The following is a 12,800-nucleotide window of genomic DNA, read 5'->3' on the forward strand; positions in this document are numbered from 1 at the left end:
TTCTTTCGTGACCTTAGAACCAATGACCACCACTCTTGGACAATGCCGATATGAGAATTGTTTCTTGAATTGCGCTGCAGCTGTCGTGAAAAACACGATTCCAATGTGGATTTGATTAATATCTTGCATGAACAGGGTTATGTATAGTACCTGGATTTAAACAGTTTGATGTCATGGCAGTCGGGTAGGAGGCCACGTGATTGGTTGGGAACGGGAATGCAATGCTATGTAAGGCACTGTTGGGAAATACATACTTCCTGTTCCCTTCCTACAGGTGGTGACGCAGTAGAAACTGGACCGGACGGACGTAGTGACTAGTGAGTCACCTACTGACTATTTGAATCAACAATGTTATTTTTTTATGTTGTAACAATATTACATTTATTTTGTTATAATTGAAATTTGGGCTATAAAATATGAAAAATGACACCAAACACGACCAAGATATACGAATTACAAACATATTGCCCCTCAGAAGTAATAACTACGTATCCATATTATTATGTAGCGTATTGGAAGCAATGAGTTCGTGTTTGGTGTCATTTTTCACACTTATTTCATACAATTTTTATGTATATAAAATATTGAGAATTCAGGTGGTACACAGAAATATTCAATTATGTCAAGGGGGACTCTCAGGCAAAAAAATTGAGAAACACTGCCTTAATGGCATTTCGGATCTTATCTATTTCCAAATATTCGGATCTGGCAGCCCCCAAAATACCAAATTGTTCACTACGATGTTTTATTCCGAAACAAAACTTAAACTGAAAGTACACGGAAGGTTATGGTGCACCAGAATGTAGCGAAACATTTCAGTTCAGGTTCGGGTGCGAACCGAAAGTGTTCACAATGAGGTTTCATTCCGGAACTGAACTGAAACTGAAAGTACACGGAGGGTTATGGTGCACCGGAATATAGCGAAACATTACAGTTCAGGTTCGGGTGCGAACCAAAAGTGTTCACAATTAGGTTTCATTCCGGAACTGAACTGAAAATGAAAGTACACGGAGGGTTATGGTGCACCAGAATATAGCGAAACATTTCAGTTCAGGTTCGGGTGCGAACCAAAAGTGTTCACAATGCGGTTTCATTCCGGAACTGAACTGAAACTGAAAGTACACGGAGGGTTATGGTGCACCAGAATGTAGCGAAACATTTCAGTTCATGTTCGGGTGCGAACCAAAAGTGTTCACAGTGAGGTTTCATTCCGGAACTGAACTGAAACTGAAAGTACACGGAGGGTTATGGTGCACCAGAATGTAGCGAAACATTTCAGTTCAGGTTCGAGTGCGAACTATAAGTCGAACTGGAGCATGTTTCAGTTCGAGTTCAAATTCGGTTCGCAGTCCCTGGTCACGACACCAGATGTTACGTATGTAAATATGAGGTGGAATTGTTCTACTGATTAACGACAATGCATCTGTTTACTCGTTATTATTATACATATGAGAGGTGTTTTTATTAGTCTTACTACACATAAGATTTTCTAGGAGGAAGATTTTAGTGAGCTGAGAGTAAAGAGCCTACCTTTCTGTTAATTTCTTTTGAAGTCCACGTGATGCACAAATAGGTTAATCTGGATTGCACCTACAATTTGAAATGGATTCGAACCACTGTGTGTATGTGTGTGTGTATTTTTCAATGCAGAAATATTTTTTCCTTCCAACAAAAAGTAACGTTGGATGATGACGAAAGTGACATACCTATCCTCATCAACAATATACCTCACGATTTATGTCAGACTTTGCTTCATAGATCGTGGTAATGCTGTATCCTTCAATATATAACATAACCCCACAGCTCTACAGCACCTTGGCGGGCCTTGGCTTACCTACCGACTGCTGGTCTCCCTCCCACACTGTTCCGCCGTCACCTGTTATAGCGTGGAGGTCTCAGACCAGTGTTGGGGTGATGGGTGATCAGCCCGACGAACCCCCAGCCGTTGTTGTAGGTCTTCTCGACCGGGTTACGCTCACTCACTCGGAGCTTCCCAATTTCCTCACGATGGTGGGTTGCCACCGGCCCTATACGTAGGCCGAATAAATTCCGACCAGAGCCGGATTCGAACCTACGCCGTCAAGCAGCGAACGATCTCAAGACGAGTGAATGCCTTAACCCGCTCGACTACGGAGGAGGACTCCTTCAATATATTTTCTTACTATTTCTTGCATACCCGATCTCGGACAGAGCGAAATGCACAGTGGAATATCATGACACTCGAGTGAACTGCAAGACTACTTGCACATATATCAAAGATTAGTTTTCATCATGTGCAAATTTACATTAAATGTTTACGTCGATTCGTACTACAAGTACCTTTGTTTTCTTCCTGATAATCAAGTATGTGTGCGTTCTTTACATAATGCATGCAGAAGGTGAGTTGCATCTACACTTCACATTGGTCAGTTCCTTCTATGCCTTTTAAGCATGACAGATAGAACCGATAGCTTGTAGGGTATTGGTTAGCGTTCAGGATTGTTAACCTGATAGTCGTAGGTTCAAACCCCTACGGTGGCAGAAAATTTTCGTAAGTTTTAGACATATCCCATTGTGTTCATTGTCCACGCCGTGTGAAACGGAATGATTGTGTTTGGAGTTAACGATGAAACATTAAAGAACAAAATCTAAATCTCCATTCCAACAAACTGAGAAGTGGAGAAAAATTGGATAATTCTTATAAATACGAAAATTACATTCATGTTTTTAATGGTATAATCGCAGGTAAAATCGAAAATCTTAATGTGGATAATTTGATCAATGCATCAATTCTTGACACTGAGACCATATTTTCTGCAACTACCTCTTCTCTCCTCTCGTCTCCAGTCTCTTCTTTTCTCCTCCTCTCCTTCTCATTCTCACCCCCCTTTCTCTTCTGCTTCCATCTCATATCGCCTCCCCTCCTATTCTCGCCCCTTGTCTTCATATCACTCTTCTCCAGTCCTCATCACTTTTCCTGTCTTTGATTTCCGACTTCACTGCACTCTTCTCCTCTTCTCTTCATTATTCCCTTTTTCTCTCTCTTACTCTATTCCCCACTCCCCCTTCTCGTCTCCTCCATTCCTGTCATCTTGTTTTCCTCCTCTCTTCTCTTCTTTGCTCCATTTTCCTCATTTCTCCTCGAATCTCTTTCCATTCTTCTCATTTCTTCTCTTCTCTACCTTTCCTCTTCTCCTTTCACTTTCTCTTTCTCCTCTCCTCGTCTGTCCTCTCTTTCTTCTCTCCTCTATTTTTCCTCTTTTTCTTTCGCTTTCTCTTTCCCCTCTCCTCGTCTATCCTCTCTTTCTTCTCTATTCTATTTTTCCTCTTCTCCTTTCCCTTTCTCTTTCTCCTTTCCTCGTCTAACCTCTCTTTCCTCTCTCCTTTATTTTTCCTCTTCTCCTTTCGCTTTCTCTTTCTCCCCTCCTCGTCTATACTCTCTTTCATCTCTTCTCTATATTTTTATTCTCCTTTCACTTTCTCTTTCTCCTCTTCTCGTCTATCCTTTCTTCTCTTCTCTACTTTTCCTCTTCTCCTTTTGCTTTCTCCTCTCCTCGTCTATCCTCTATTTATTATCTCCTGTACCCTCTTCTCCTTTCACTTTCTCTTTCTCCTCTCCTCGTCTATTCTCTCTTTCATCTCTTCTCTATATTTTTATTCTCCTTTCGCTTTCTCTTTCTCCTCTTCTCGTCTATCCTTTATTCTCTTCTCTACTTTTCCTCTTCTCCTTTCGCTTTCTCCTCTCCTCGTCTATCCTCTATTTCCTATCCTCTACTTTTCCTCTTGTCCTTTCGCTTTCTCTTTCCCCTCTCCTCGTCTATCCTCTATTTATTCTCTCCTGTACTTTTCCTCTTTTTCTTTCGCTTTATCTTTCTCCTCATCCTCGTCTGTCCTCTATTTATTCTCTCCTCTATTTTTCCTCTTTTCCTTTCGCTTTCTCTTTCTCTCCTCTCCTTTGTCACCCTTGGTTTCCTGTTTCTTCTTTTCCTTTCTGTAGACTCATCAGCGATGACATACTAGAAAACCTATTTTTTTTCTTTCAGAAAGAATTTTGTCATTTACGATATAATAGTTATATTTTTAATAATTGTATACAATAATACTTGTTATTTATTTCTTTCGCGTATTTCATAAATATCTATTGTGCATGTGGTAACCCTGAAATTGAGCCTAACTCTACATGCAACCCACCAACGCCTTGAGTAAATTGGGTTGCCTAGTTTAAAATGTCGTTGTCCTAAAACTTTTGAGAGACACTGTACATATACAGAAAAACAGACAGACATAAAACGCATAACTTCTCTCAAATCTGCAGCATGACAGGGCGAGGTGGATATAAAAATATATGGTTGGAGAATATTCCAAAGTTTCAACAAAATGCATGTCAGGTGTTCAAAGAGGACTCTGCAAGAGCAAAGCTAGTAATTTTGTTTGTGGAAATGGGGCAGCCATATTTTGTGGAGATGCAGATGATCGCTTGAAAAACGTATTCTGTACGAATCAAGTTTCATGTCCGAAAACAAATAAAAGTTGAATATTATGGGTGGTAGTTACTGGATTCTCTTATATTGGTAACTTCCCATGAGTTTTAAAATCTGCCACTGATTTAGTAACTTTCAAATCATCTGTCAAACTGAAACCACTGGATTTGAAATTCAGGCGATGCAGGGCTCCTTATACGCATTTATCTAACTACAATTAATTCTTCCAACCGAAAAAATCGTCACCGTTAGTAGTGTTACGTGACATTAAGAACTCAACCAATAATCACGACTGCAGAGTTACTGACCACCAGAAAAAAAACTGATGATAACATTAATTCTCGGATATGATTGTATGGCTTCATCATAAACTTAAATCATTTTACAAAATTTTGAATATTCCACATTCTTTCCTGTCATAAATTCCCAATCACCAGTTTCATTTATGATGTTTATTATTATTATGGTCACTCACTACCCGTGATGTCCTTGGTATATTTCGTTATCATACGTTATTCAAATGGGTTCTTCTCTCTCTAAGGCACGCAACTCGGTAGAAATAAACTTCAGATTATTTAGCATCATTACATAGTATGTTTACAAATGTCATCATCCTCAGCGTCCTTAACGTATTGACCTCCATTAATGATGAAACTTACTATGAAGTTTAAATAATACATTGATTCTGGCCAGATATTGCGAATCCAGGGAACTTGGTTTTAAGTGACATATTGTGTTTGCCACCTGTAATAACCAATTAGCCAAATAGGAGCTGTGCCTACACTTTCAAATGGGATCTGAACAATTGACCAATTTGTGCTTTCATCGGGAATGGAACCCGTGACCCCTTGACGCAAGAGTTGCCACTAGCTAACGGGAAGGTCCTTGATGTTCTGCTTCCCACGTGAAGTTGTACATCCAGTACCGGTTAGTCTCGGTATAAAAAGCAGACTTTATAATAATAATAATAATAATAGTAATAATAATTTCTGCAGAGTAATCATGCATTCACGTTGCGATAATATCATGAATTGGAAAGCAGGGAAAGAAAATAACATAGACAGATACATAGAATAATTAACTTCAAAATCATTAACATCTTTGTTTCTTTCTCCTTCTATTTCGGTTATTTACGTCGTGTTTCGACATTTTGAGTTAATCGTAACTATGAGGATGAGTGATGATTGATTTGGATAATTTTGCTTCGTTTTTCTGTCACCTTTGGCTACTCGCGAAGACGAGGATGAGGGCTGATTCCATGAAATAGTGGATGGAACAAACACATTGGTACACTCATGCTTATGAAAGGCCCGATTCTGGGAACTCTGGCTTCGTAGCGTCTTACGCTAGGGTTGAAATATAGAATAGCTTTAGCCCGGAATAGAAGAAAAACATTTACTTATTTTTAAACTTTCTTTTTCTCAATGGTGTTTGCGTTCTGCATAAGCCAAGTTTGTAGCTGCAACCATCTGCTCCAGCAAGTCGAAGAACATGCTCTCCTAACGTTTTTTCTACTCCACGCTAATTTTGCTTCTCTCAAACGAGCTTGAAATGCAGATCATAAAGCACAATGCGATCATTTGAAGTTCATACTCTCAAATAAACATTCAGTGTGGAACGTTTTTCAAGCCCTGCTACCATTTACTGTTACTGCAATGACGGCATTAGCAGTAAAGGGCCTTCGCGGAGAAGCCCTCGACCGAAAGCACGTTCCTGCCGTTGCAGGTTGTTTTATCCACTTTTGTCTCTTCAGTCTTTAACCTACACCCTTGCGTTGGGAGCATGCGTGTCTAATTCTCTGTTGTCGCAGCCCGACACGAAGCACGCAAGTGGCTGGATTGGAGACCAAAAGAGGCTCAAACAAAGCCTTGCCCTTTTACCAGTAAATGTACAGCGAGGGGAAAAGGTAAAGTAATATCTTTGCATTGCACCTTACCACGAAAACAGCGGGTGTGGGTGGACGTACTCAGGGGTTTATCCAGAATTTTCCATCTGGGGGGTTAAGTCCATATTTAGGGGGTGTAAATATAAATTTAGAGTAAAAATAACCATAAACTGAGCCTTTGTGTAAAATTTTAGGGGATGTTGAGGACATTTTGAGGGTGTGTTAGGAGCGGTGTTGGGGGTTTGTGGATAAATCACTGCACGTACTGCTCCGCACATGCTGAATCTTGCTTATAATTGAGATGGTATGATCGGTACCACACCAGGACAGCGTCTCTCTCACAGGGTCCTCACAAATGCTTGGTGACGAAATACCAGGCGAGCCCTAGTGCCGTTTAATCACGGACACAAAATAAAAAAAATTCTGACTGATATCATCCATTCCGGGAATCGGAAACCGTGCCGACAGGACTACCGAGGCACACAAACAAAAAGCAAAGGTCTTTCAAAGTGCACCAAAATCAAGAATTCAGTAAAGCACATCAGCAGAAAATGTACACTATATTCTCTCCCGGCTATCTTTGGAGTAAGGCCGCGCATAGCGGCAGAGAAGAGTGGGAAATCGAGTAGGCAGAGCGAAGCAGTACACCCTGCTGCGAAGGCTGGTAACTGCAGTAGCTTCCCCCTCCACACAATCCCGTTCCCTCTCAAGTGTTCATTCGTGGAGCCGTCTCGCGTCACTACTTGCGCACTTATTTTCGTTCGCTTACTCCAGAGATAGCTGGGACAGAGTATAGGTGTGTTTCACCTACGTCGCAAACAGTTGCATTGTGGGATCGAGCAGCCATGATTGAGGCCGGTTCTTGTAAGCATACGGAATTCAAGCGGGCGGGCGGGAGATTTGACCCTTGTTTACGATGATACATTGTGCAGTATTCGGTTGTTTAACAGAAACTCACGTTTATCCTTCAATTTTCCGAGAAAGAACAGAAGGTGCGCTTCACGTCACGGAACTCGATAATTGTTGATCAGAAGATTGGCGAGAATAAATTGTGCCAAATTAATGAACAAAGCAAACATTACAGACTGTGGAGTGAACATTTCCTCCCAGGTAAGTTCATATATCACCTTTCTCTTTGACTTTTAGTACAAATGGATCAAGCTGGTGTGTTTAATCATACTTGCAAGTAGTGTTTCTTTGTTTTTGTTTGGTAGAAAGGTGCTGATACTTCTGATAAATTTGACGATAAAAATGATAACATTCAACGTTAAATTCACATTGATAATTTTACGTTTGTACTTGATTATTTATATTTCGTTATTTAACACAAACTGTTATTAATTTTTAGCCGATCCATAAGAAAAGGTGCCGGTAGTAGGCTTTGCGTACTGTCAGAAAAAAAAACACTGCTTGATTAAAACATGTTAATGATATATCAAAGTAGCCCAAATTGATTGATTGATTTGGTTTATTTTACTTCGCTTTTCTGCCAGTCTTGGCTAATAGTGAAGACAAGGCTGAGTGATGAAATGATGGAATTGATTAAGGGAAACTCACAAAGAAAACTCATTCCCAGACCGGGATTCGAACCCGGGTCCCCTGGCATCGTAGCGCGCTGTGTTATCCACTCCACCACGGAGGCCAGCATATCCAAAATTGTTAAAGCAAGGAGTGAAATTACTGTTTTTGAGCAACTCAACATTTTTAGTTACAGCGCTTGAACAAACCTTAAAGAGAAACAGAGACGCTAATGGCAGAGCCTTGAAAATATTAGTAAATCTGTACTGGATGTAAATATTTCAAGCAGAATCCGAACCACTAATAAATACGAAAACAAATCGATTCCAGGTAGCTGGGTCAAGTCATTAAACATACGTGAACTAGAGTTGGCCAAAGGTTTAGGCCCTTTTTCATTTCGTTATCGTCCAGTTCATATGGATCTATACCGCAAAACTTCGCCTTTTCTCCATATCTTTTTGTGTCGACTGTGCAAAGAGCTTGAACACAAAAAGTTACCGCCATTTCCAGATGGCACAAAATTGCCATTAATTGTATGCAATGTTACCGAAATTTTACACAGTACTAACAACAAACGTACAGTTGGAGCAGGTATAAAACAAACGCTACGTGCAAAGAGAATGGATCCCATTCTCCTACGTGGTGGGTATTTCCTTGCAGACGACAAACAACTCGGCCGCAAACATGGCGGCGGTGCGAATTCTGACGTCACATGAAACTCACCTATACATATTCCATTTGATTCTTTATACTCCTATTGTGGTTATTTCAGATCGCTTTTCAACCTCTTAGGTTGTGCGTCGGCGAGGACGAAGCATGGACTGATAATATGGGTGATGGGACAAAACGTCTAACCAAGGGTCAAACCTGTGCCCCTGCCTTCGTAGCATCATACCCTGATCACACAGCCAAGGACGACACAGAATTTTCCATCTATTTCCGTGTCTACCCACATGGCATTTCGACGTACAACACCGACAAATTTAAATTGAAAATTTTCAAAGCGTGTAATGGGTATCAAGGCGAACAACTCGTTAGAAGATTTAGTTAGCTCACTGAAACTTTGTTTTAAACACTGCGAGACCTCGAAAACTAAATATTCATCGTGCACATATGCAACCTCGTGGAAGAGATTCATGGTTGGCAGTGTCCATTACTTATTTATTTGGTACATAATATACTACAATCGATAGTACCATTAGGGTTAGGCCGCTAGGATTAACCATCTCCATGAAATTATGCATTTAACACTATGCACGCATACGTTGCTTAGCCATACCACATTCGCTTTAAAGACTTTCGAGAGCGGCCCTTTAGGTTAGTCATGACGATAAATGTGAAAAATGTTTGGTGAAATTACGACAAGAGAGAAAAGAGAGAAAACAAAAGAAAAAAACATCAGACTTTAGTTGGAACTCGAGCCCAAAACCTTGGAAACGTGATCGTGGGTTATCAGCCATGGATGATAACTGATGATTTGCAACAACTTCTGTGGCATCTGCAGTCTCCACAGATGTACTCCACAGCATATAAATACCAACTAACTCCAACATTCTAACATCCTTTTAGCAAAGGCCTGTTTACTAATTTGAAAAACAGGATACAAATATACTATATATGCATCAACCTTCACGCTTTGGCATGCTGCCACCAAAAATAATAACATTGACGTTATACCAATCAGGTCAAATCCTACTTCCCTCCGAGTATAAGCACAATTACACTAGGAGAAGTTATGTATCAAAGTCTTGTTCTCTTTGTTCACTTTATCGTGGAGCGTGGTAATTTAGATAAGATTTGCCGAAGGCCACCTGTAGAAAGTTTTCCTCTGTAATAAATATAACCAAATTATTGACTTTTTAATCATCAATTAAATCGAACCACCAGAAGTTTCCATGAAAGTATATTTATGCCAAGATTTGCCTGACATCATCAAAAGATAAACTACGTCCATGGTTCAATTTATCAACGAGACTGATGATGCAAACATTTGTAGGAAAATTTAAAATAGTTTCGAACTTACATTTCCAACAACAAGTAAATAACAATAGAATGCATATGTAAGATGACGAAAGTAAGAAAATGATTTTTTTTTTACACAGCTACAAATATCATCCTTATATTTTCAAAATTACAACAGACGTCAAACAATCAAGCACATGCACTGGGTAAACTGTATATATATATAACAAAGAGATTCATCTTACCTTTAGTCACGGTTCCAAGTCCCACTCCTACAATATATCGCAGTATTTCTTTCCTTTGCGTATAAATTCTGCACCAATCACTACCACACAATTCTCCGATCTATAAACTTTTCGAAGTCCTTGACTAGTCTGTGCTTGGATGACTTCTCCCTAGATCCTACAAAGAAAATGAACCTTCGTAAAATTATGAAGCGTTACATAATTAAGTTATCGCTAATTAAAACGAAATACGTAATTTCAAAAGTCAATGAACAGCTAAAAGGAAAACAAAAGCGCCTGTAAAAAATAAAATCTCAACTTCACATTACCACAACTTTACAGTTCTATACTAAAGTAACCAAAATAACATTAGTGTTAAGAAAATATGCCAAACAAAGAAAATGTAAATTTAAGGGATATCTTACTCATCAGCTTCTGGGAAAGATAAAGATAAGTATATAAAACAAAACAACAAAGTGTTACATATTGTTAGTTAACATGAAGGGAGCTTCAAGATTTTGGAGGATAATCAGGTACTTGGAGGCACATGTTCGGATCTTACTTTAACCTGTAGGTCCAGTTCCGATAAGCCTAAAATTTCATCTTCATGGTTTGCTGAATAAAGTTACATCCATCTAATTCTTGTAGTGAAGAGCAACATTTTGTGAAAACAAATTCTATGGCTTATTTTAAGGTTTTAAACACTTTCGAGATTATTGGCTTACTTTAAGTCAGTTTACAATTTGTTTTCGACTGAAAATATACAACAATGGCTGAAGTTAAAATAAACCATATTTTTAACAATCCAACATTAGCATGAAATGTTAATTAGACACTATCCATTGTTTAGTGTTTTTAATTATACTTATTCTAACACTACGTTTCGAGTGCTCTTTCGAAACGTAGTGTTAGAATAAGTAATAGTTAAACGCACTAGACAATGGATAATGTCCAATTAACAAGATATGATAATGTAGAACAATTGTCAATAAAATTTAGATAATTATATTTCAATCTTCTTTTCAAACATGTGTGTCAAATTAATGTTTATAAGTATGTGAAAAATTCATATTATTTTTCATATACGGTATTTCCTGATTTTTTAGGTTTTTAATAATTTTATGAAACTCTGGCTTTTCACTGAGTGTCTAGGATGTATATTGATGTCAGTTTCTATTCCCGGGTTTTCATGTATCAGTCCTTCTTACTGACTTTCAGTAAGAATCTGATTTTAATCGTCGGTATCTGAACTAAGCAAGGGGTAAAAATCACATCCTAAATCTTGTGTATTATTTCAATTACTCCTGGGGTTCATTACAACTCAAATCAATAAATCACCAAACAAAACAATTATCCAGTAGTCTCATTATTTTATGTCGCTTGTCTACCTTCTTACACTAATCTAGACGATCAAGATGAATGATAATCAAATACCAAGAAATATCGGTGTGTAATCATGGATTGGAAACCATAACTCACATTTGATAAAGTTGTCACGAAGGATGGCACGTGTACATGCATCCATCCACCCCGCCATTCCCCTCCTCTCCACACACATATATCATACATACATACATACTGCATAAAAAGAGAGAGAGAGAGAGAGAGATATGAGAGATTCAATTAATATCCCCCCACACAAATATTTTGAAAGCTAAGCAAGATATTGATTTTCTGTGTTGGTAGGAATGTAACCACATGCAGGGACAAAAATAAAACACACAGTATGATAGCGTGATCAACAATGTTGCCACCACGCAGAAAACTTGTACAATCTGTTATTAAATGGGAAATATCTGATGTTATGACACATTACAGGTACATCTCTTGTTTGAATCTGAGCAACTTCGTACCAGCAACATGCAACGGTGTTACATATTTACATATGCAGTTGTCTTGTAATCAAGGGGTACGGGTTCTATTCCTGGTGGATTGATTGATTGATTGATTTAGTTTATTTTACTTCGCGTTTTGTGCCTCTTGGCTAATTTGCGAAGATGGGGATGAGTGATGAAATGATGAAATTGATGAATGGACATTCAGAAACAACCAAGCCCGACCGGGATTCGAACCCGGGACCCTTGGCGTCGCAGCGCGATGTGCTAACCACTCGGCCATAGGGTCCGGCTTATGCACTTTGATGCATCAAATATCGCAGTTCATACCAGACAACAATGTAAATACAGTTGTACACGAATATGCATTAAATGTGGATATTGCAATTGAAGCAAGTATTTTTGCACTCACACTTTACATGCATAAAGTTTTGTTTTCATGCCCAAGACTTTTGTAAACACGGTCATTGTGGCGCTGGTGTAGTGTTAAAGAAAATGGCGACTTTCACAGGTCACCAGACCTTAGATCCCTAGACTTCTGCATTTGGGGCTTTGTGAAAGTCAAAATCTATGTGTCACCTATGACACAGAATGTGCAACAGCTGAAGTAGAGAATAAGAAAAGCCCTTGTTTTGGTAGACGAAAAGATCTTGGAAAAAGTGTGGCAAAAACTCGAATGTCGATGGAATGTGTGTCGCATAAATGTTGGAAGCTACATTGAACATTTGTAGACTTTGTAGCCATTCATAGAAACTTGAAGTGTTACTGATTGATACATAACAAATATCAATGTTATATTCCATATAGTTTAGTCGAAATAAATTCTTAAAGTTGTTTACTCTATTGATACATCATGTATAACATGATGTCACCAGTCCCACGTTTTCTGTTCACAATTGACAACCTAGATAGAAAA

The 12,800-nt window shown here is 38.8% G+C and overlaps 1 protein-coding gene across 1 annotated transcript in view; it reads right to left on the bottom strand.

Moving 5' to 3' along the window:
* LOC145983708 (inositol-pentakisphosphate 2-kinase-like) overlaps positions 1 to 12,800 on the bottom strand; it is a 325,632-nt gene that overhangs the window by 204,750 nt on the left and 108,082 nt on the right. The window contains exon 3 of the mRNA XM_083116761.1: positions 10,071 to 10,227. The gene's annotated coding sequence lies outside the window, so the exon portion shown is untranslated. The remainder of the gene's footprint in view (positions 1 to 10,070; positions 10,228 to 12,800) is intronic.

The sequence above is a fragment of the Lepisma saccharinum genome, chromosome 2 (assembly GCF_977018435.1).
Source record: "Lepisma saccharinum chromosome 2, izLepSacc3.1, whole genome shotgun sequence".
NCBI classification, from domain to species: domain Eukaryota; kingdom Metazoa; phylum Arthropoda; class Insecta; order Zygentoma; family Lepismatidae; genus Lepisma; species Lepisma saccharinum.